Here is a 21,223-nt window from a genome sequence, read left to right on the forward strand (position 1 = left end):
GCCCCAGCTTCTCTGGGCAACCTGTGCCAGGGCCTGCCCACCCTCACAGCCAAGAATTCCTTCCCACTATCCCACCTGACCCTGCCCTCTGGCAGTTTGAGGCTTTTCTCTTGTCCCCTCATGTAAAAAGTCCCTCCCTCCATCTTCCCTTCAGGTGCTGGGAGGCCACAAATAGGTCACCCCAGAGCCTTCCCTTCTCCAGGGTGAACAATCCCAGCTCTCCCCACCTTTCCAGAGGGTTTTGCAATTAGGAATCAGACACTGAACATCTCAGCCACCCCAGAGGGGCACCTCACAAAACCAATCAAAGTGACTGTGCCTGCCAGGCCACAGCCATGGAACAGCAAAGCTTCCACTGGCTGATGGGTGAAAAAAATACATAAGTGACATAAATTGTTTTAGATCAGAATATATCCCACCTATGGGAAGAAAATTTCTGCTACAAACACCTATTTTTATTCCAGTCTCCTACAACTTTCCCAGATGGCCAGGTAGTGGCTCTTGCTTGGGGTCACCATATGTTCCACAATTAGTGACTCATGTCTCTCATTAACATTCAGCTCCCTGACAAATGCCCACAGAACCAGAGCTGCAGAGCAGGACCCTCGTGCATCAGGAAGGGAAAAGGAGGCTCTTCCCCAGCAGACTATCAAAGTCAAAGCCATTATCCCTCATGGAATAGCCATGAACATTCTCCTTGAAGCGCCACTTCCAGCCAACAGCCCAGGCTTAGTTCCCACTCCTGAACATAGACAGAAAAATGCTATTTTTACAGCATTACATTACATTATTACAACTTTGTTGTCGCAGCCACTTTGGCTTGAAAATCTGACCTGAGCTGGGTGTTAAGTAATGCCCAATAAATTCCCAGGAGAGCAGAAGAGCTGCAGCACGTGCAGAGCTGAGCTCTGGGCACAAACAGTTAACACAGCCCCTGCTGTCCACCCCACGTCTCCCTTAAAAGCTGCTGGGAGGGGAAAAAAAAAAATCAAATCTGATTTCTCCCTGGAAGTTTTATGATTGAAAGCAGCAAGTTCAAAAACAGCAATATTTTTATGGGCTCCTGTGAAGAGGATTCTCCAGTGCTCAGTAGGGCGAATCCAACCTCCTCAGAAAACACTGATCCCATTATTCAGTTTTGGTAATTAAAATGTTTTCTAAATGATTGTTCCCCAGCAGGAGGAAATTGATTAATTTTAATGCATTATTGTATGTTAGCATGGCACAACTTTCTCTTGTCTTCTCCCCTCCTCTTTCCCCCCCCCCCCCCCCCCCCCCCCCCCCCCACTTGCAGATGAATTATTTAGATGTGGAGATTTGTCTGCTGCCTCTGACGTGAAGCTTTAGGGAGCAAGTGGAGATACCCAAGGAGGGCCTTGGCATTTGCCAGCTCAGTTCCTCCTGCCTGGAGATGGATTAGCACGACACAGATCAGGAGGAGGTGGCTTGGCTGAGGGAACAGAGATCTAAATGTGACTTTAGGAGAATGTCCACCTTTAGAACTGCCTTTAGGAGGTCATCACGTGCTGCTTTTTAAAACAAGCTGTTTCGGTCGGGGCACCGGTTGGGGTTTGTTTTGGTTTTTAAATCAGGCCACAGAATGTTATTTAAATGTATTTTAATGACACTATGAGTAGCATTTATGAACATAATGCCCAAATTCTGAGTCCTTTGAACAACACCCACTAACTGGAGCTGTTAAATTAGATCACAAGCGTTACAAAAGCCACAGACACCTGCAGAGCTGCCTTCAAACACTGGTTCAAAACCAGATCCTGTCCCATCTGCAGAGCAGAGCTGTATATATCTCACACTTCTGCCTCAGCAAGCAACATTTCAAATAATTAAAGTTATTTTGTGTTTGTGTTCACCTCCTGCAGTACTTAAGAGTATTATCAATGCTGCCACAGGTGATCTGACATTAAAGAGTTTCTCCTGCTCCTAATTTTTTTTTCCTGTTTTACAAAAGCTTCTGCTTGATTAGAAACTAGAACTAGATATGTAATCAACTTTTATTGCCTGATAAGATCATACTGGATTTCCCTCGTATAGTCAAGCAGACTTCAGAGAGATGAGCAAACTCCTCAGAGCTTCTGGAACGAAACTCTGCTCACCCAAAACATGGTGACAAACTGGAACAGAACTCACTGGCAGCAGCCACAGCCAGGAAATGAAGAGGAGGGAGCAGGGGGGGCTGCTCTGTGGCTGATGCAAGGCTCAGTCACCTGGGGATGCCCACAGAGCTCCCAAGAACTCTGCAAGGATCTGGGAGCTCTCCCAGGGTCTGGGAGCACTCTACAAATAAGGTCAGGTTTTCAAACAATAGGGGAAGCATCAGCAAACAAGGCACTGGTGTTGGAGGAGTCTTTGACAAAGCCAAGAACAGGCTGCTCTTGATTCTCTAACACATCACTCTTCCTGGCAGTAGATTTACCCAATAAACAACAGTAACCAGAACATTTACGACTTGATATCAAATTTACTAAAGTGCTCAGGGGTCTCAAGCAGAATGAAGGCCTCTATATATTATGCAAAGACATCCAAAGAGGCTGTTTGTCCTAAAATACCCAGTGTCCTCCATATCTCTGATGAGAGCCTCATCTCCAAAGGAACAGCAAGACTCCAGTGCAGCTGAATATCCCAACTGCCAGCACTTTCCAGCACCACGGACTTGGTCTCAGCTCTGATTGAGGCTTTAAACAACCCAAAGGGATGTCCTGCACACAGCAGATGTAGAAGGTGTGTTACAACACACCAGGGAGCACCACAGGATGGATTTTTGCCATGCACTGTGAAGGCTGAAGTCTTGTGTACCACTGAAAACATTTCAGGATGAAGGGGAATGGCAGGAAAACCACCTTATCCTGCTTCCAAACACCTCAGCACCTGATGCCTTTGAATAATTAGCTTTAGCTGGATGAGGAGAATTCTTTGCCCACTATTGATTCCCACATAATAAACACCAAGCTATTGTGCTAACTCAAGAAAACACTTGTTTGTAGCCAAGTGTTTTTATGCAACTCAAGACTTCTTTGAGTTCCTCCCCAGGTGTCCAAGATGTTTGCTGGGAGGGAGGAGTCCAGCCAGCAGCTGGGGGGGGGTGGTTCAGTGTGGAATGCAAACACTCTGCCTGCTCCTGGAGCGGATCAGGTGGACTGAACAGGGCCCACAGCTCCTCCTCCCTGGGGCCTGAGCGTTCACCTCAGGTGACATAAGTTTTTAGGGCTGCATCCTTCGCACTGCACACAGGAATGATTCCTGAGAGCAGATGTGCTCACCCTCACCCAGCAGTCAGGCCGATCCTCTCCACCAAGCTGGGCTATTTTTGGGCACCCTGACTTACACAGTGTCCTCTCCAGAACTCCAAGGCAGGAGCTAAGACCTGATGGTACTTTTTCCTTTTTCCCATGCAGTGGAACACACAAGTGGAAAATGGAATATGGATAAAAGATGGTTTTAAATTTAAAAATAACATTTCCGTAAAGAGAGCCGATGTTCCCGGGCACAGGGGGGGATTGCTGGGGTGTCCTGTGCAGGGACAGGAGTTGGAATTCAATGCTCCTTGTGGCTGTGCTGGCTGTGAACTCAGAGCCTGTTCCATTCACAGGGCCTGTGCAAACACAATTCCTTTATGAAAGTCAACAGAACTGCCAGTTCATACTCTGCTCCCAGTGCACATCATTTGAATTATTATTATTTATTATTTGAATCCCTGCATACAGAAGAAACAGCCCAACCTCAGCTCTGTGCTACACAGAGGACACAGACCCTAAACCCACCTTCTGCTTCAAGTTCTACCCCAGAGGGAAACTTAAACAAAGCCTAAAAGAAGGGCTGGGGAGGGCAAGACAAAAGAAATACTTGCAGGGCAACAAGAGAGCAAGGGGACAAAAATCTGCTACAAAACATTAAGAGGATGGTTAATTATCCAGAAGCCATCAGTGTTAGGTGCTGGGCACTAATTAGTGCTATTTGCCTCTCTTTCTGTTAAGCAAAAGGCTTTACAGACTTACACAGATGATTCCTCACTTACCATTCCCAACTCAGTAATCTCTGGGTGAACCTTTAATCTGTTGCTGAATTTTATTTAGTTGTCCCTTTGTCCTTTCCTGTTTATTTTCCTAATTGTGTTTCTTTTTCTCGCTTTTTTCTATATATAAGTGACTTTCTGTGCCATCCCTACCCACACACCTCTGCCTGCCAAGCCATTTCCCATCGCTTTTCTTGTTTAACATTGTTTGCCCCTTATTTAAAGTTCCCACATTCTTTGCATCTCCCAGATCAGAGCAAGAGGAGCAAGCTCAGTTTCCAGGCTGCACTCAGATCAGCCACAAACAATCCCACGGAACATATTTTGAGGAATAAATTTCACTTCCATCTTTATGAGCCAAAGTGGTGCAACATAAATCAAAATAGAGCAAGGAAAAGAAAACTTCTCCAGATTCCTGTGCATTGGAATGGATGCAGCATCTGCCTCAAGTGTTGAGAGCACCCACTGCACTCCCTCATTTGTCACCTTCTGACCACAAGCAGCAGATGGTATTTTGTCATCCCACAGACCTCAGCTGACATAAATCCCAGTCTCTGCCCTGCAGAATTTATAATCCAGTGCTGATCCACCAGTAGATGGATCCTCTCCTGCAACAGGCAGTGCCACACAAATGAGTTCTCTTCCACAAATCTTTCTGTGTATTTGACCATCAGTCTTTACTAGCAATGAATATTTTGTAAATATAATTCACCACTGCTGTAATTTCTGAGACTTATTCCCAGTTTCCAGGAAAACAGCAAAGCCACGGCTCTTATAGGATACACACTCAGCTCTGTCACTCTGGAACTACCAAAACTCATCACAGCCAACCTAAAGCTCAGGGTTACAAATGATCATTTCAAATCTTGTTCGTTCATTCCTTTACCATAACGTTTTTAGTCTTTCTTTACAAGCAAAATGAAAAGCAGGCAGAGGATTCACCTCAGGAATGCAGACCAGGATGCCTGGCCTGCTCTGACACTCCAGGACCAGGGGACAAGGATACCTCGACTTCCATGGAGGAATCACATCCAGAGGGCAACTCATCCTAAAGGTGATGCCACTTTGAGAAACAAACCTCCAAAAGCCCAATCCCTCTGCAAACAAACACAGGCTCAGAAGTCTCCCTGGAGTCCCGTGGTGTTTGGAGAACACAATAACACCCAGAAGCAAATTTTCTGATGCTTGAATTTGTGTCTATAAAATAACTGGCTGGCCCTGTTTGGTTGATAAAATGCATCCCTGAAATATGCAGGGGAAAGGAAATGAAAGAGGAGAAGGGATGAAGAGCATTGGTACGTGAGACATTTTTACTCAGGTTGAGGGATGGTAGGTGCTACAACTTTAATGGTTTTGATCTGCCATTCCATTTTAACACACAGGAGTTAACACAAGTTCAAATTAATCAGTCAGCACTTCTTTGACCTGATATTTACAGCCTGTACATTCAAATGAAGGCAAACAAAAGTATAATTTATGCTACAATAATGCCACATAAAGTATCATTGTTTTAATTCTTTAATAGAATTAGGCTAGCTGTGGCAAGCAGATAAAACCCCTTTGAATAGTGAAACATTGCCACAGTTTGTCTTGTCAAGGCTCCTGCTTCTGAGGATATTTATGATTTTCCTGTTCCTGGAGAAGCACAGATGACACAGCAGGTCACTGAGACAGTTCCCCTCTCAGTCTGGATATTTCCATGCAGAACCAGAGCATCATTCAGTCTCCATCCCCACACAACCCCAGCCTTTCTCCTTCCACTGCCAACAAAGGGCTCAGTGCTGCACTTGCCCCTGAGAAACAAATTCCAGCCCTTGTGCTGACCCCCAGCATCCACCAGGGATGCAAAATAAAGCGGGATTTCCCTGGGAATTAGGGAAGCACAACCCAGGCCCCGGAGCACGGGGGGGCAGTGGCACTTTGTGGAGCTCCCAGACTGTGCTGCACAAGTCCCTTGACACCCTGAGTGTCACAGGAGTCACCTCCCAGTGTCCTGTGCTGCTCCCAGCAGCCTGTTGGCTGCTAAATGACTTTACATCCTTTTTTTTTTTTTCCTTTTTCTACAGAGCCTATTTTAGAAAGGTTGTATATCAATCTGGAAAGTGCTGTGAACATGATGTTATCATAATGGTACCATATGCCAGTCGACTACTTACAAATCATCCATGCTTCCCTCACTTGGTAGATTTTAAAGGCATGATAAAGAACTTGATTCTCCTCATGCTTACACTGGATTTATATCAGGACACCTCCGTGTTTTACACTGGTGGAAAAAAAGGGAGAAATATTTGCATCAAACCCTCTAAAGGCTCTCAAAACAGCCCTGTCAAAATAGAGGTTTTACCGTTCGAGTGTTTGTTTCGAAACAGAGGTGAGTGTGAAAGACTCAAACCCCGTGAAAAAGCAGGCTATGCTCCCAGATCACCTTATCCAGCTGTGCAGCCTATGGAAGTGGGTTATATCCTTTAACTAAAGAGCTTTGGAGCTGTTCATTCACCTCCCTGGTTTGGCCCCTTAAGGAGCCCACTGTGAATTCCAATCCTCCACCTGATCATTTCTCTACAGCCTTTTTCTACTTTCTTCGACCCAGAGAAATCAGATTTTCATGTGTTCACAACACCCCATAAACCCTGCAAAAAATCATGAACCATAAGAGTTGTGCTAAAAGAGGAGGTTAACACAAGTCTAGATGTTAACAAGGAATCCAAGATAAAAGGCTGAGTAAAACTTCAGCTGCATTATCTGAGCTTGGGGGAACCCAGACCCATTTCCACTCCTATCTACCAGTTAAATATATATAAAAAAAGATTGTTCACAAATTTCACACTTGGCCAATCTTGAAGCTGTCACATTCTGGCAGCTCTCTGGTGCCTTTTTGACCCTTCACAGTTTTTTTTTTCAGAGTGACTATTAGTGCTCATAAAGTGTTTTGCATGAGAAAACTAGAAAATGAAGTATGTGGAGTTCGAACAGAGAACTATTTTTGCTCAGCTACTCTTACTCCTGTTCTGTGCAGAGCACATGTTTAGTGAATCTGATTCCAGCCCCTGCACTCAGGCTGGGACCGGGGGAAATTCCCCCAGTTCTCCTGGCAAAGGGAGAAGGGAGCCCTGCAGTTGTGCTCCTGTTTACAATCTGCTGAGAGCTGGGTGTGCTCTCCATTCCTTCACGTCTGCAGGCAGGCCAAGTGCTGACCTTCACCTGCCTCTCTCAGGAAGAAACTTTTCCTACAGATTTCAGTACTTTCCCTTTAGAGCAGCAGCCAGACAAGAGAAACTCTTGTTTCTCTGGCTGAGCACCACTGGTCACATCCAAGTGTTTGTAAACACACTTATCCTGGAGAATTCTGCACTTGTCTTTGGACATCTTGACTTAGATTCTCCCTTGCAAGTGCTGAGTCTGATCTTCACAAGGCTGTGCAATATTGCCTCTTCATAAATTTGGTACATGGTCTATATTAATTTACAAGGTAAGAGTCACACTCTGCAAACTCTTCACCACAGTTCCTCCTCTCCACACGAACACACCGATTTACCTCACTCACACACAAGTGTCATGTGGCTGAACCCACCCGGCAATCTAAAGCTGATTCTACTGGGATTTGTTTCCTTTGAGAGCAGTTCTTAATTTTCTACAAGCTTTCTCATCTGCCTGCCCTTAACACACAGCAGTTCCCCACTGAGGTTTCAATCAGCTTGGGCAAAGGGAAGCACCAGTCACTGGGGCAGATGGGTCAGTCTGTGCAGAACACAACAATGAGCCTGAATTTTATCCAGCTTTTCCATTAACATCTGAACCAACCCTTTCTGGGGCTCACAACGGGAATTGTAACTACTGCCTTGATCCCAGGTTTTATGTATTGGCCATTTTTCATAGGCAGGGCAGGCTCAGTTGCCTGAACAGGGACATGAGGAAAACCAGGACACCTCACTGGGCACCAGATCCTATGGATGTGTCACAGCTGCTGGAGCAGCAACCAGGGAGCAGGCAGGACACCCTGGACAACACGAGGAGAATGGGAGAGCTGAATCCTACCCCTACCATCTAAATGGTCCAAACCATCTTTCTACATGGTCTAAATCACCTTTAGACTGCTTAGTGGGGTCCAAAGTCCATCACCATCCCTGAAGGAATTCCCAGTGACCTTGGCTTGGAACTGGCACTGAGTTCTGGCTCTTGCAGTGCCAGAGTTTCCCTTGCATGGACAGGCAAGGGACAGAAGGGCAGTGGAAGGGCCTCCCAGTGACACAACCAGAATGGACATATTTACATAAAACAACAACAGGGCAAAAAAAGTATAAACAGGTGATTGAAACCCAAAGTGGTGCAGCAGATGGACAGTTTGTGGGAACCCACCAGGCTCTCCGTGCACCTGGGAGCACACAGAGGCCAGTGGCAAGCACACATGTTGCAATAATAAAAATGTGAAAACCAGTGCAGGCACCGCACTCACACTCCCCAAAGGCTGCAACCCCCACGTTTCAAGAAGAAAGACTTACAGCTTTTATATAAAATAACTGTGAAGTGTGGAAAGTCTCCATCTGAATTCCCGACCCAGAGATTTGCACAGCAGTGCTGCAAAAAGTGGTAATTATCTAGAAGCTTTTTAATATGCAGTGGTGTGCAGCACTTCTCTTCTTGAGCTGAGCAGCCAAAGTAATATCATAAATATTATATTTAAATAGTAGCTCAAACCACATGGTTTGGAAAACAATAAGCAAGCACATGCTTTGCAGGAACATGGAATTAGAAATGATTTCACACAGGAGGATAAAAGGTTTGCAGGAATTGTGATCACGCTACAGGGAAATGGTTTATACAAGGCTGTACTCGAAGGTACATTCCCAGTTCCAATATAATTAACTGTTTTCAGAGATTTATAGTTTTGCTGTATGCATTTGCTTAAATATTAATTCTGCTGCCTGGTGTTTAAAGCAGGATGGATTGTTCAAAGTGAAAATGGCTGAGTGGCCCATTCACAGGAAATATGGGACTTCTTACCAGAGAGCACGGGCTTCTGTTTGATACTTCTGAGTATTAATTTAGAGTTAATTGTAAAAAACAACAGACCAAATGAGTTCTTTCTCATAAGTAAAAAGTGGGAGCGACATAATGCAGCCTAATACTGTATATTTAACCTCGGCCCATTGTGGTTTTTTTAACTAAAATGACAAAATTTTATAAAGCAGCTGACCGGAAAGACAACACCGAAATCTTATTATGAAAAAGACAGTGACCACATGACCATTTTAATGTGTTGAAACCCTTTCACCATAAGCCTGTTACAATTCCATAACATATTTACTCAGGTATCAACAAGGAGCAGAAATAAAACTAAGTTCAACAGTCTAAACATCGAGGAAGCCCCCGGCGGTTTTGCTGGCAAATCAGAACTCGGCCACTTGCCTTGAAACTAATCTTGCAAATTATCATTATGCTTGAGCACGGGTGCTTATTAGCATTAATTAACTAATGCAGAGCCCATTCCGGTGTCCCACACCAACTTTAACAGACTCCAGAGCAGGTCCCCTGAACATCAATTACTTCACAAGCTTTTGGAAGATCAACTCCCCGGTCTGTAAAGAGCACAGAAAATCCAGTGCTAGGATGAGGCTGGTGCTTTAGTCACCTTTACTAAAACAATTCACTACTCTGAGAAGGAAAACTTGTGGGATTTACTAACAAAGTGAACATGGAAGGCAGGTCCCAGCAGAGAGGGACAGCAAAGCTCTGGTTGAGCTCTAAGAGAAGTCCCAGCATGGGAAGGATTCGGACTGAGATCGGATATCCCAGAAAAACCTGCACTCACTCCCTCAGTCCCATAATGTGAATTTAATAATTCTGTTACCAAAATACAGGGCTGAGCATGTTGGGGGGTGGGATCTCCCCTATCTGACAGGTCAGGGAAGGCACACAGGCTGCTACATTCGAATTAATTTTTGTCATGTTCTAAATCAGCAGGTAATAAAGACACGGACATGTAGACTTCCTTTTAGTTAACTCTGGACTTTCTTCCAGCTCCTGGGGGAGGGCAGCGGCCAACCCCGGTGTTTAGCGACCACAGGGGCTGCAGATTTAAACAACTCTGAGCGATGGCTGCCTTCGTTTCTCAAACTATTGATCCTCTGCCCACCTCCCGGGCCAAGCAGGTGCCCTGTGCTCGCAGCTGAAGAACAGGCATTACGCGAGCACAGGAATCAAACCGTGTGCTGTCACCTGCGGATCTCAGCTGAGCACTGATTTTGGGAGCCGATATCCCGACGCTCCCTAACTTCGCTTTGTTAGGAGCCATCTGGCAGCGTGGCCAGAGTCCTGCCTAGGCAAAAGAAGGGAATGTTTGGCAGCTGCGAGTAGCACCAGCCAGAGTGAGATTCCACCCACTCCCCAGCCTCGAGAAACGGAGGTGTCACTTACACTCCGCATCCTACAACTTCTCCCTGCGCATCTCCCTACCCCAAACACCCTCTCGGCAGGAGCCCAGTTCAGCCCAGACCAGGAAAGTCGCTCCAATCCGAGCAGCAGGCGCCAGCCCGAGCCCGCTCGCCCGCGCAGCGCAGCAGCCCGAGGATGGGGACACGCAGGGACACGCGGGGACCAAATCCGGCTGCTGCAACCACAAGAAAGTTCTTGCCGATACAACAGCCCAATAAACCACGCGCGGGGGGGAGGAAGCGGCTGATAGGGGAGAGTCCTAATCGAGGCGTACGATCTCACCCACGCACACATCTCCCAGCTCAGCACTCCCAAAATCACCGGCGAGCACCCAAAAATCGAGGGAAGGGGCAGGAGCGGGCGGCGGGGAAGAGATTGCCTCCTGCCAGCTCGTCCTGGATGCCCGGGCAGTTCCAGGAGGAGGAGGAGGGAAGGGGGTTTCTCTCCTGGCAGCCGGAGGGTGCAGGGGGGGCTCCTCGCCCCGCAGCATCAACCCCGGGAACAAACAGGGGTGGGGGGCTCCGGTGCCGCGTCCCCGGCAGCGCCCAGGAGCTGTCCCGGCTCGCACCTACCTGGGGATGCGGGGCCGGGGCCGCGGGAGGAGGTGGCGGGAGGCGGCCCGGGCAGGCACGGCCGAGCCGGGGCCGCTGCCCAGCACGGGCGGGCGATGCTGCTGCGGGGGACTCCGGGCGGCTCTTTGGCTCTGTTAGGAAAGTTACCGCGGCCACAGCACCCACCTTAAACCCGCCTCCCCGCAGGACCCGGGGGAGGGGGAAGGAGGAGGAGGGAGGGAGGGAGGAGACGGGGGTGGCGGCTCGGGGCTGTTCTCGTCTCTCAGCGGCGCGGCTCGGGCTGGCGCTCCGGGATGCGGGGCTGGGAACACACCAGCGCATCCCTTCTCCCGCAGGCTCCGCTCCCTCCCCCTGGATTCCTGCTTTGCCGCGCGGTTCCAGCTTCAGAGCGCAGAAACTTTGCCGTTTGCTGCGGCGCTGACGCTGATTTTTGGCTTATTCGTTTGGTGATGGTTGGTTTGGCATCTCGTTATTTATTTAACCATTTGTTGTTTGAGGGAAGGGAAGGGGGGGGTCGGGTCTAGTCCTGATGCCTCGGGCGTTGGGTATGTGTTTGGGTTTTTTTCTCCGCCCGATTCCATTACAATGCCTTAAATAGACTAAAAGGACAAAGACTCAGCCCGGCATCCCGAGCAGCGCATGAGGGGATGAGGAAGCGAACTATAGCTGAGGGAGGAACACTTGGCGGCTCAGCAGAGGTAGGAGATGGGGGGGAAGGCACGGCTCTCTGCCTCCTGCGGCTGGAAAACCGGGATCTCCAGAGCGGAGACCTCTCAGGTTCCAGCGGGAGATCACTCAAACTTCTGGAGCCGTTTCGGGGTGCCTCGGTTTGCACACCCAGGGGAGCACACGCAGCTCTCGGTGCCTAAACCAGCCCCGGGATGGGGAGAAGCTGCTCAGAGCTGATACCAGGCGAGGTATGGATGTGTGAGGGGATGCTGGCAGGGAAAGGCGCCGTGGAGAATTTACCTCTTCTCTAGCATCCTCTACCGTCCAGAGCTTCTGCCCTTGCGCTGTCACAGCGACTGCACCGCCGCTGCCTTCGGGGGGCTCTGGGTGCTCAGAGCGGCATCAGCCAGGGAGGGAATCGCACCCCCTGGGTGTCGTTTTCTTCCTGAAAGACGTACCAGAAGTTACAAACGTGTAATGATTTAGATCATTAGACCAAAAGGCTCATGACAGGTGATCTGAACAGCTGCGCTCACTTAGCTCTTAGCCAGGAACCTCAAGCTTGCTCGGGCTGTTCCAGATGAAATGCTCTACTTGTGCTATGTACTATTACTGATTATTTTCTAATTAGAATAATAACGTTGGCTGGGTTCCCGCTTTTTTATCCCCTCAAGAATATCTGTAAGAAACACGAGACCAAGCCCCTTTTTGATAATACACCAGAATGGCTCACAGAACTTTTTTTGTCCCCGTCGCCACGCGATGAATCCCCACATTGTACGATGTTTTATGGCCGTGGGAGGCTGCCAAAATCCCTTGTCCTGCACCGTGTGTCTCTTGGTGCCCTGCCAGGCCGTGACTGCAGGTGGTGGCAGCGTTTCAGGATGGAGATAGTTTGGGCCAGCGCTGGTACAAAGCTTCCATGGGGGACTGCCTGCAATCCCAGCCTCCCAAAAGCCTGCGGGTTCCCGAGCTGCCCTGGCCGGGCTGGTTGCAGCTACCCCACGGGGCAGTGGGCAATCAGCGTGTGCTGGAGTGGATCCTACACTCCCACCTCCTGCTCCAAGCCCAGCTCTGCTCCCTCCCCAGCTCCACCAGCCATTTCTCTTCATTACCCAAACTGAGCAGGTTCTGCAGCAGTTCTGGCGCCTCAGCTGAGCTCATCCCCCTCTTTCCCAGCCTGCTTTTAATTATTTTTTACAAACATCCCAGTGATGAGTATCAATAATAAATTAGCAATCGTGTTTATTTATTAAATTATTTTCAATATTTAATACAATTTAATAGATCAAATTTGAACCCGATTTGTTGAATAAATAAAGATAATTAGGTTTGGTTGTTTGTATAAGAATATTAAACCCACCAGTTGCTCTGTCCTGATGGCATTGTTTATAACTCAGTTTTGTCACCAGTTTCCAGTTGAGGAACTACTTAGCAGCCCCGATTTTAGTTTTTAAACACAAAAGATGCTCTCTGAAACGAACAAAATGCTTAAAATTAATCAGGCCAGCCTGCTGCTATAATTTTTTTCAATTTTTTTCTTTTCTTTCCCTTCCAGAGTTCTGTTTAAAACTTTCCAAAGAAGTGGCCTGGCAAACTATGAGTGCCCTGGGCATCAATAAATACCAAGATATTACACGGTTGTGTGGCTTATTTGCAGATGTTGGACACAAAGCATTCAGCCCTGCTCTTCCTTCCCTTCTAAAATCCCATCCAGAGCATTTATTTCACTTGGAAAGTTCTGGAATTCTCTCCAACATGGTTGTCTGCTTGCAGGGCAGCAGAGGGTAGTAAATGCCAATGAATCTGGCTGTGGATGTGACTGCTGGAATATTCATTTATTATTTGCCTCAATTTAAATGCAACCCCCTTCTAAGAAGACATTCAGTCCAAACAGCACTAGATTGCAGCAAACTGGTTCTAGTCCAGTGCTTCTGTTTTTAAAATGGGCAGTTTACAAATAAAGCTATAAAAGACAGTTTGGCTTTTTTTTTTTTTTTTTTCCCCTTTCTCTCTTATTTCTGTTGACTCAATGAGTGTAGCCTAGAGTTATAACTCTGGAAACTCCAGCTGAATCTTTAAGCTTTAGCCAGATTCTTTCATAAATCAGAAGGAGTTGTTGAAATTCTGAAGGGCAAAATAGCTCTCAGTTATGAGTGCACAGCCTGAGTTTGGTGAAATGATAACTGGTTATCCCCAGGAAACCTGAGCACCAACATGGAAATGAGAAAAGGATTGGAGAAAAAAAAAGGGGGAAAAAAAAAAAGGGCAAGCAAGAGTGTATTACAAGAGTGACTCTGCACAGAAAACTGCTTAATAATTCTGCTGATAAAGTGTGAGCCAGAGAAGAATTCATTTCCCTCTCCCAGAGCTCAGCTGAGGTGACAGCAGTTTAAGCAAGTGCAGCCTTTCAGGAAGGTGAGCAGGAATGTCCTTCAGAGCAGCCAGCGAGCTGGGCAGCACTGGAGTCACTGGGAGCTGTGGCTTTTGGGGAGGCCCAGCTTTACCCTGGCAGAACTGCCGAGCGCAGAACAGCCCCCTGCACGTGTTTGCAAAGTCCATTCACCTTTCAAGAGCATTTTCCTGCTTCCCTTTCCTTCTCCATGTCCAATTCCAAACTACTCCTCTCCACTTTCTCGCTTTCCACATGTTCTTTTTGCACCAAGGGGTGATTGGGCCTCAAAAACATCAGCAAACTGAGTCATGTTACTGTTTGTGAAAGCATCGGTTATCAACCCTCTGAAATTATTATTCTGTTAATACTAAAGCTCAAGAAATTAAATATGCATCATTTGTGTCTGAATGAGCAATTATTATTGAAAATAATGCTTGAAAAAGAAAAACAAAGCTTTTCAGACATAACATGAATTTTAACTCGTGGGTTTTGGGTTTTTTTTTCAGAAAACCAATCAGGGTTTTAGTTTATGCATCATTCTGTTCCCTGCAATAATACACTGTCTGTGCAATCAGTGATGATAAATGGGCCATAATTGTAAACTTGATATTGGTTTTCAATATTGAATTCATCATTCTGTCCTCTTAACACATATTAAATACTTTAAAGAATTTATATGTTTGTTTGATTTATCTGTGATTTTTTTTTCTCCAATATGTAAAATTTATTAGTTTTCTGGTTTTTGAGAAACTAAGAGTAGACAACCACATTAATAACCCTGAATAATAGCCTTGGCCTCATTTATGCACGACTCCCTTCTCCCAGACAAAGTGTCCAAACCCAATACAAACATATTAGCTGGAGGCAGGGTAGGAAATACAGCCTGAACTAGAGCCAGTTCTGCACAGGTTTTGTTTGAACTCCCTGATCTATCCCTGATCCCTCAAAATATTTTTTTATTCCATGTCAGAATTGTTGACCAACCTCCACAACACCGAAATTCTTATTAATGTTAATGAGAGCTGTCCATTTGAACTGAGGAGCGAAGAGACCCCTCACCATCAGAAAACCCCTCTGAACAGCAGCATTTACAATGCATAATTAACAGCAGCGTCACACAGGTCAACAGCGCCTTGGCTGTCTTGTGAAAACTCTTTTATGGAAAGCTGCAAAACCACCATTTTTTTTTTTTCTGTCAAGAAAGCCCCCACTGCAACTGAATCAAAACCTTCTGGTTGTGAGAGGTAAAGGATAATTTACCCACCAGGCCCCTGCTTGTCCCCAGGACATTCCTCCTGCCTGAGGTAAAATCCAGGCTATGAGAGGATTTTGACCAATTCCCAATTTCCTACCAGCTCACAAGCATTTACAGGCTGAACATTATCAGCTATGTTTGTGCTTGAGTTCATTATTTGATTATTACCAATCTCTTGAGTTTGTACCTCTTTGAATTCCTCTTTCACCTGAACCCAAAAAGGCTGGAACTGCCAAGAGCAAGCAGAGACAAAAAAAAATAAAAAAGAAGGTTGATTCACTCCATCTGCCTTCCCCAATCAACTGAGGTTCCCCAAGTTCTGCTCCTTCCCAGAGAGGCTGTTCTCCCTTGGGAGAGCCTTCCAGAGGCTGCTTTCCCTCAGGAAATTCCCCCTTGGAGAAAGCTGCCCAGGATTGCAAGTGGTAGCAAACCAGGAACAGAGTTAAGATGAGGAGGGAAGCAGACAGGAGTTCCTGTGCTTGGCATTCTGAAACAAGCACAGGATATATTCATTTAGACCTTATTTACAGGCGCTTCTAAATATGCTGGAGCAAATTTATCATCAAGCTGAACTTGTTGTCTCCAGACAGGTGTCTCCAGACACACAGAATATTAAGGAGAGGGCTCAAGTCTGTAGGAAATGTATTGTTGCAGCAAAATTCCTGCCCAGAATCTCGGTCTGTCCTACACATGCTCCAGAGATTAAAATTACAATGGAATTTTGAGGAATTATGTTCAGTGCCATTCAAACTGCAAAAAGAAATCAAATCGTAACGGAAATTCCTGCAAGTTTTACTTCTGTTTTCAAAGAAAAGCTAAGAAAACTTGGCTGCAAGTAATTCTTTTCATTTTCACCCATCCACAGGCACTCACAGAATGATAAGTCAGGATCTACCAGGAGCTGATCCCCAAAATGAGAGAATGCTGCAGTGCATTTGTTTTTTTTTTTGGTTTGCCACTTTACAAGGGAAAAAACCCCACATTTCTAAGATATTTTTGGTAACGTGTGACTAAGTAGCAAAATTAAAACTAGGAAATTAATAACTACATGGCATTTCAATCCCATCAACTCTAATCAACATAAATCCATCCTAATTAAAACCTGCAAATCCTGAGGATACCAAACAGATAGCCCTCTGTTATAGGGAGATGGCAGCAACAGGCACATTCCACACAGAGGGAGAGGATGGAAATCTCTGAGAGAAGCAAAGATGGAGCTGTACCAGAAGTTGTATTTTCAGAGTACCATTAGGCCCTAATAATCTCTAATTGGTGAAATAAAAATTAAAAAAAAAAAACCCTCATAAATTCTGTCCTTTAAAACTTAAAAAGCACTTTTATGAGCTAAATGAAGCTTCAGAGGCTGAAAAGGGTCACTAAGTTTATCACAATCATTGCTATAGCTTTAGATTTACCCCTCGGGAATCCCTAATTGGGGAAAACAAACATAAATTTTGTCCTTTAAAACTTAAAAAAGGCACTTTCACAAGCCATCTGAAGGATCTGAAGGAAGTGTACAAACTTCCCAGGCTGCCAAAGGTTCCTGAGTTTATCCCAGTGATCAAACCAGGAACAGTGCAGTGATATAAAGCATGTTCTGATCAGTGTGATGAGCAACACACACCAATTTAAAGGAGGACAATAGAAATTGTGTGATTGCACCAGAACCTTTGTTTCAAAGGTAGAACATCTTAAATCTCGAGTCTGTCTTAAGGACTTGATCAAAAGCCCATAAACATTAACAAGATTCCTTGCTCTGACTCCCCTGGGCCTTGCACGTGTCCTTTTTACAGCACCTTCCCTCATCTTAAATCAGTTCAGGGAGCTCCTCGTCTCTCCTGCAATCCATTCCACCTTGCACTTACAATCGGCACCAGCTCTAAAGCACATAACTGTGGCTGTCAAATCCACCTGCTCCTGGTGACTTTTCATGCCACACCAAGAGCAGCGGTTCCCCTCCCCTCCTCCTGCCCTGCCAGGGCAGGGAGGGACCCGAGCTGAGCGTGGATGAGTTTGATTTGAGCACATCTGCAGGAGGTGACACTGCCACTGGGGTTAGGGAGAGCACCCATCTTCACCCAGCTCTTTCAAAAGAGGCCTCTTTTGTCCCCTGGCCTTGTCTTTAGGATGTTTGCAACAGCCACTGGCACTGAGGGGGGCGGGTGGCACAAATCCTGAGGGCTGACAATGCTTTCCCAGACAGAAAAGCTTGGGAATCGCTGATTTTATTCCTGACACCTCCTAACCTGCTCATTTCACTTGTTCTTACAAATGTGTCAGTGAATGGTAGTCCACAACCTCTTTATGCAAACTGTGCCAGAATTAAATGCAAAATAAATGTACAGAATGTAATACATGCTCTTCGAGAATATTTAATGCTGGTTGTGGTTTCCTTTTCAAAACTTCAAATTGTGGCTTGGTTGGTTTGTTTTCCTTGCAAGGAAGCAAAAATGGAACATCATCTATATAAAGGCTTGGACCACATTATATTTAGAAAAGCAAGAAAATAAAATTGATCATTTTTATCCATCCTACCTGTTGTGGCATCCACTGGTGATGGTTTTTACTCCCTCTGTGTTTTCAGTGGGAGGCAACAGTTACAGCTGGCCTTTGCCATGTGAAAGCATGGATTCCACCCTCTGGAATTAGTGCCTGGAACAGCGGGAGGATTTTGGTGGATAGTGAGGAAGGCAGCTTTAGGAAGGCTCCTCAGCCATGAGCACAAACACTCCTCGGGTGCAACTTTCATCTGAGTCTCCCCTGCATGTCAGTCCATTGGATCAAATCAACAGGAGAAGCTGAAAAGAAAACTGAGATTAAAATGTGTTGGGACACAGGAAGATGCTTTAATAGATAAAAAAAAAAAGCCACAGTCTCTTTTAGAAAGGATTTTTCCACTTTGTATTCCTATTGTCTGAAATCAGGCCTGAATAGAAGAAGATAACTTGATAAAATATAGGCAAAAAAAAAGAAATCATATAAGGAAATAATGGAAATGCTGTTATGGACTTTTGTGAGTATAAATAGTTTTGGAAATGAAACTGCCAAGCCCAGCATATGAAATGATGTAGAAATAAAGTCACTTTAATGGTCAGTCTGCTGCAACCACATAAACATTCCCTACTTCCTTTCATAGCCCAGCATCTTGTAAATTCTTTTTTCTTTTAATCTGACATATGGGGAGACATTAGTTGGAGACTCAAGGGGACAGAATCTGAAAGAGAAGCAGAAATGGATCAAGGGAAGATAAGGAAGAGAAATCATCAGCGGGAGATATTAAATTCCAAAAATGAAACTGAAAGGATGGGACAAACTAGGAGGGGAAAAAAAAGAAAAAAGGAGGTGAGATAAGCTGGAAAATAACGTGCTGAACTCAATTTTAAGCCAAAATATTAGATTGAAATAATCAGGGGCTGTCTCTCCAGCTTTTCCTCTGCTTCTAAAGGTCTGAGCTGTGTCTGTGAGAGTTTTCCTGGCACCTGACTGCGAATGCAGAACTGTTCTGCCACAGAACTGGGGCTGCTCTTTGGCCTTCACTTGGCACCCAGTGCAGCTGCACCGGCTCATCCAGCCCCTGCTCACCCTGGGGCTCTGCCCTCCCTCCACACCTGCACACTGGAATGTGCAGTTGGGACTGGAGAAGGAGTGGGAGAACATCTAAAATAACATCAATACAGAAAATCAGGCAGCAATCTCACTAGATGGAATGAGCATTCTGGGGGTTGACTGGCGTTCTCATGTCCTTCCTGTCCCCAGAAAGTCCCACGGGAAGGAGCTTCATCTCTAGAACTAAACACAAGAGTTGTCTCCCCAGGAAGTGTTGGAATGCTCTTATCCCTGATCCATAGTTATAATGCCTTAGGCATCTTTGGGCCACGCCCAGCATTCACTTTCTTCCCTGTGCCCTGCAAAGCCAACCTCTCAATCCAGGGTGGATTTTCCCTCTGGAGGTGGTGGGGACAGCCAGAGGTGACAGGCTGCCTGATTGTGCAGCCCAAACTGCTGGCCCAAGGTTTCATTTCTTCCTCTGACAGTGTTTTTTTTGCATCTTGTTTTTTCTGAAGTTTCATTAGCCCATTAGACTATTTCCTCATTAAAATGGCTGCTCAGTCTCTTTTCAGAAACTTATAAAACATATAAACCCTTCCTAATATCTTCATAAACCAGAATTAAATCTACTACTGACAGTCAAGGGTGATGAACCAAGGGAATGGATCTTTGGCTCAAGTCCTGGCTGAGCCACTCAGTTGCCATGTGACCCCAGGCCAATAATTTGATCTTCTTTAATTGCAGAAGTGATAAATTTGGCTGAGAAGCAAGACCTTTCTGAAAAGCACCAGCCTTTGACCTCAGCTTGTGTGAGGAAATGCACCTCCAGAACCTCAGGCTGAGTGATGCAACAATTTTTCAGTTATCTACCCCCAGAAACTATGTGGTTGCTCACAGAACTTGAACTCTTCAGCCCAGTAGGGGATTATGGCACAGAAATCTGCCATAAAGTGCACTTTGGCAGTTGGATCAGTGGCTTGGTACTCACAGGACAGTTGTTGGCACCTGACTCTTCCTTCAGTGAGACCTTGTGGATGAGAGTGGAGTGGAGGGAGAAGAGCCTTCAGTCCACATCCTGCTCCCATGAAAGCAAGTGAAGAATGGAGGTGGAGCTCAGCTTGCAGGAGCTCAGCCTGTGTGGAAAATAAACACAGCTGATGATCCGGACTCTTCCCTTCCCCAGGTATTTTTCCTACATACAGAGGGATAACTGGAGTCCCGAGGCTGTTGGGAATAGTGTTGGGAGTAAATGTCTCCCTCTGCAAGGGCCAAACACCTGAGTTGCTTTGACCCCACCACCCCGTTCAAGCTCAGTCTCACAACCAATCAGTTTTTAACTGAACACCCTCTCACCTTCCCCACTCCAACAAAGCTCTTGAGCCACATCAAGAACTGATTTTGCAGAATGACTGCAACGTGCAGCTGTAAATGAAACTACCCAGGATTTGGCATGGAAGCCTTAAGGACGATGGCAAAGGCACCCAGTGAGAAGAGGTTGAGCAGCAGAGTGTCCCAGCAGAGCTGGGCAGACACTGAAACCCATTTCCCTTGGATATTCATTGGAATTTTTAAAATGGGTTTCTTTGACTCTTCACATCCCTTTTGTGCTCACTTTCCATGAATAGCAAATGAGCTTTAATAAGGGGGATAATCATGAAAAACACATTTTAAGCTTGAACGTTTGCCAAATGAAACCCTCCAATTGCACAGTGGTTTGCAGTGCATGTGTCATTTTATGACTTTTCCACTAAATTAAAAATATTCACTGCTGGTCAGTTTTCACATCCACAGCAATGAAACCTAAATAATATCATTACAAGCAGAACTGGGTATCAGAGGTTAAAATATTATTATATACAGTTAGACATTCCTGAATTATTTGCTGCCTGAGACTTAGTTCTTGACAATAATTATGACAAAAGAAAAAATCTTGAAATCTTGCACTTTTTTCCCTTGTAATTTTTTTTTTTTTTTTTAGAAAAAGAGTAACCTGTTATTTATTCAGCCCCTGCCAGGTGACATGATTTGCCAGAGGATGGAGCAGTTATAGGTATAAAATCTTTACTCAAAGGGCTTTTAGTGAGTAAAATTTAAAGCACAGGTGCAGCCCAGAAAAGCAGTGAGATATATTTTGCTTTGGTTCCAGTGTACATCACTGAGCCCTCAAGGAGAAACCTTTTATATCCCATTTGTAGAGCAGATTCCCCACAAGTCAACCCCAGCTGGTTTTTTATGATGGAAGCCTAAGAGGGAATTCATCAGCTTCACCCACAAACTCCTCCACAGAAACTGGGACTAAAAAAAGTCCCCCTGGCAATTCT

At 45.7% G+C, this 21,223-nt stretch overlaps 1 protein-coding gene across 11 annotated transcripts in view; it reads right to left on the reverse strand.

Annotated features, from left to right (window-relative positions):
* The window catches only part of MEGF11 (multiple EGF like domains 11), a 247,115-nt gene extending 227,174 nt beyond the window's left edge, over window positions 1-19,941 (reverse strand). For 8 of the 11 annotated variants that reach the window (XR_003570692.1, XR_003570693.1, XM_027879247.1 and 5 more), the window contains exons 1-4: window positions 19,891-19,941; window positions 17,889-18,151; window positions 13,067-13,176; window positions 12,004-12,148 (exon numbers count right to left, since the gene is read on the reverse strand). The gene's annotated coding sequence lies outside the window, so the exon portion shown is untranslated. Of the gene's footprint in view, window positions 1-6,186; window positions 6,314-10,444; window positions 10,466-12,003; window positions 12,149-13,066; window positions 13,177-16,455; window positions 16,550-17,888; window positions 18,152-19,890 lie in introns of those variants that run through there. The other 3 variants (XM_027879241.1, XM_027879244.1, XM_027879243.1) reach the window with 3 other exon arrangements.
* Between the last annotated feature and the right edge of the window lie 1,282 nt (window positions 19,942-21,223).

This window comes from Empidonax traillii, unplaced genomic scaffold, assembly GCF_003031625.1.
Source record: "Empidonax traillii isolate 1590-97213 ecotype Southwest subspecies unplaced genomic scaffold, ASM303162v1 scaffold52:size1600334, whole genome shotgun sequence".
Classification (NCBI taxonomy): domain Eukaryota; kingdom Metazoa; phylum Chordata; class Aves; order Passeriformes; family Tyrannidae; genus Empidonax; species Empidonax traillii.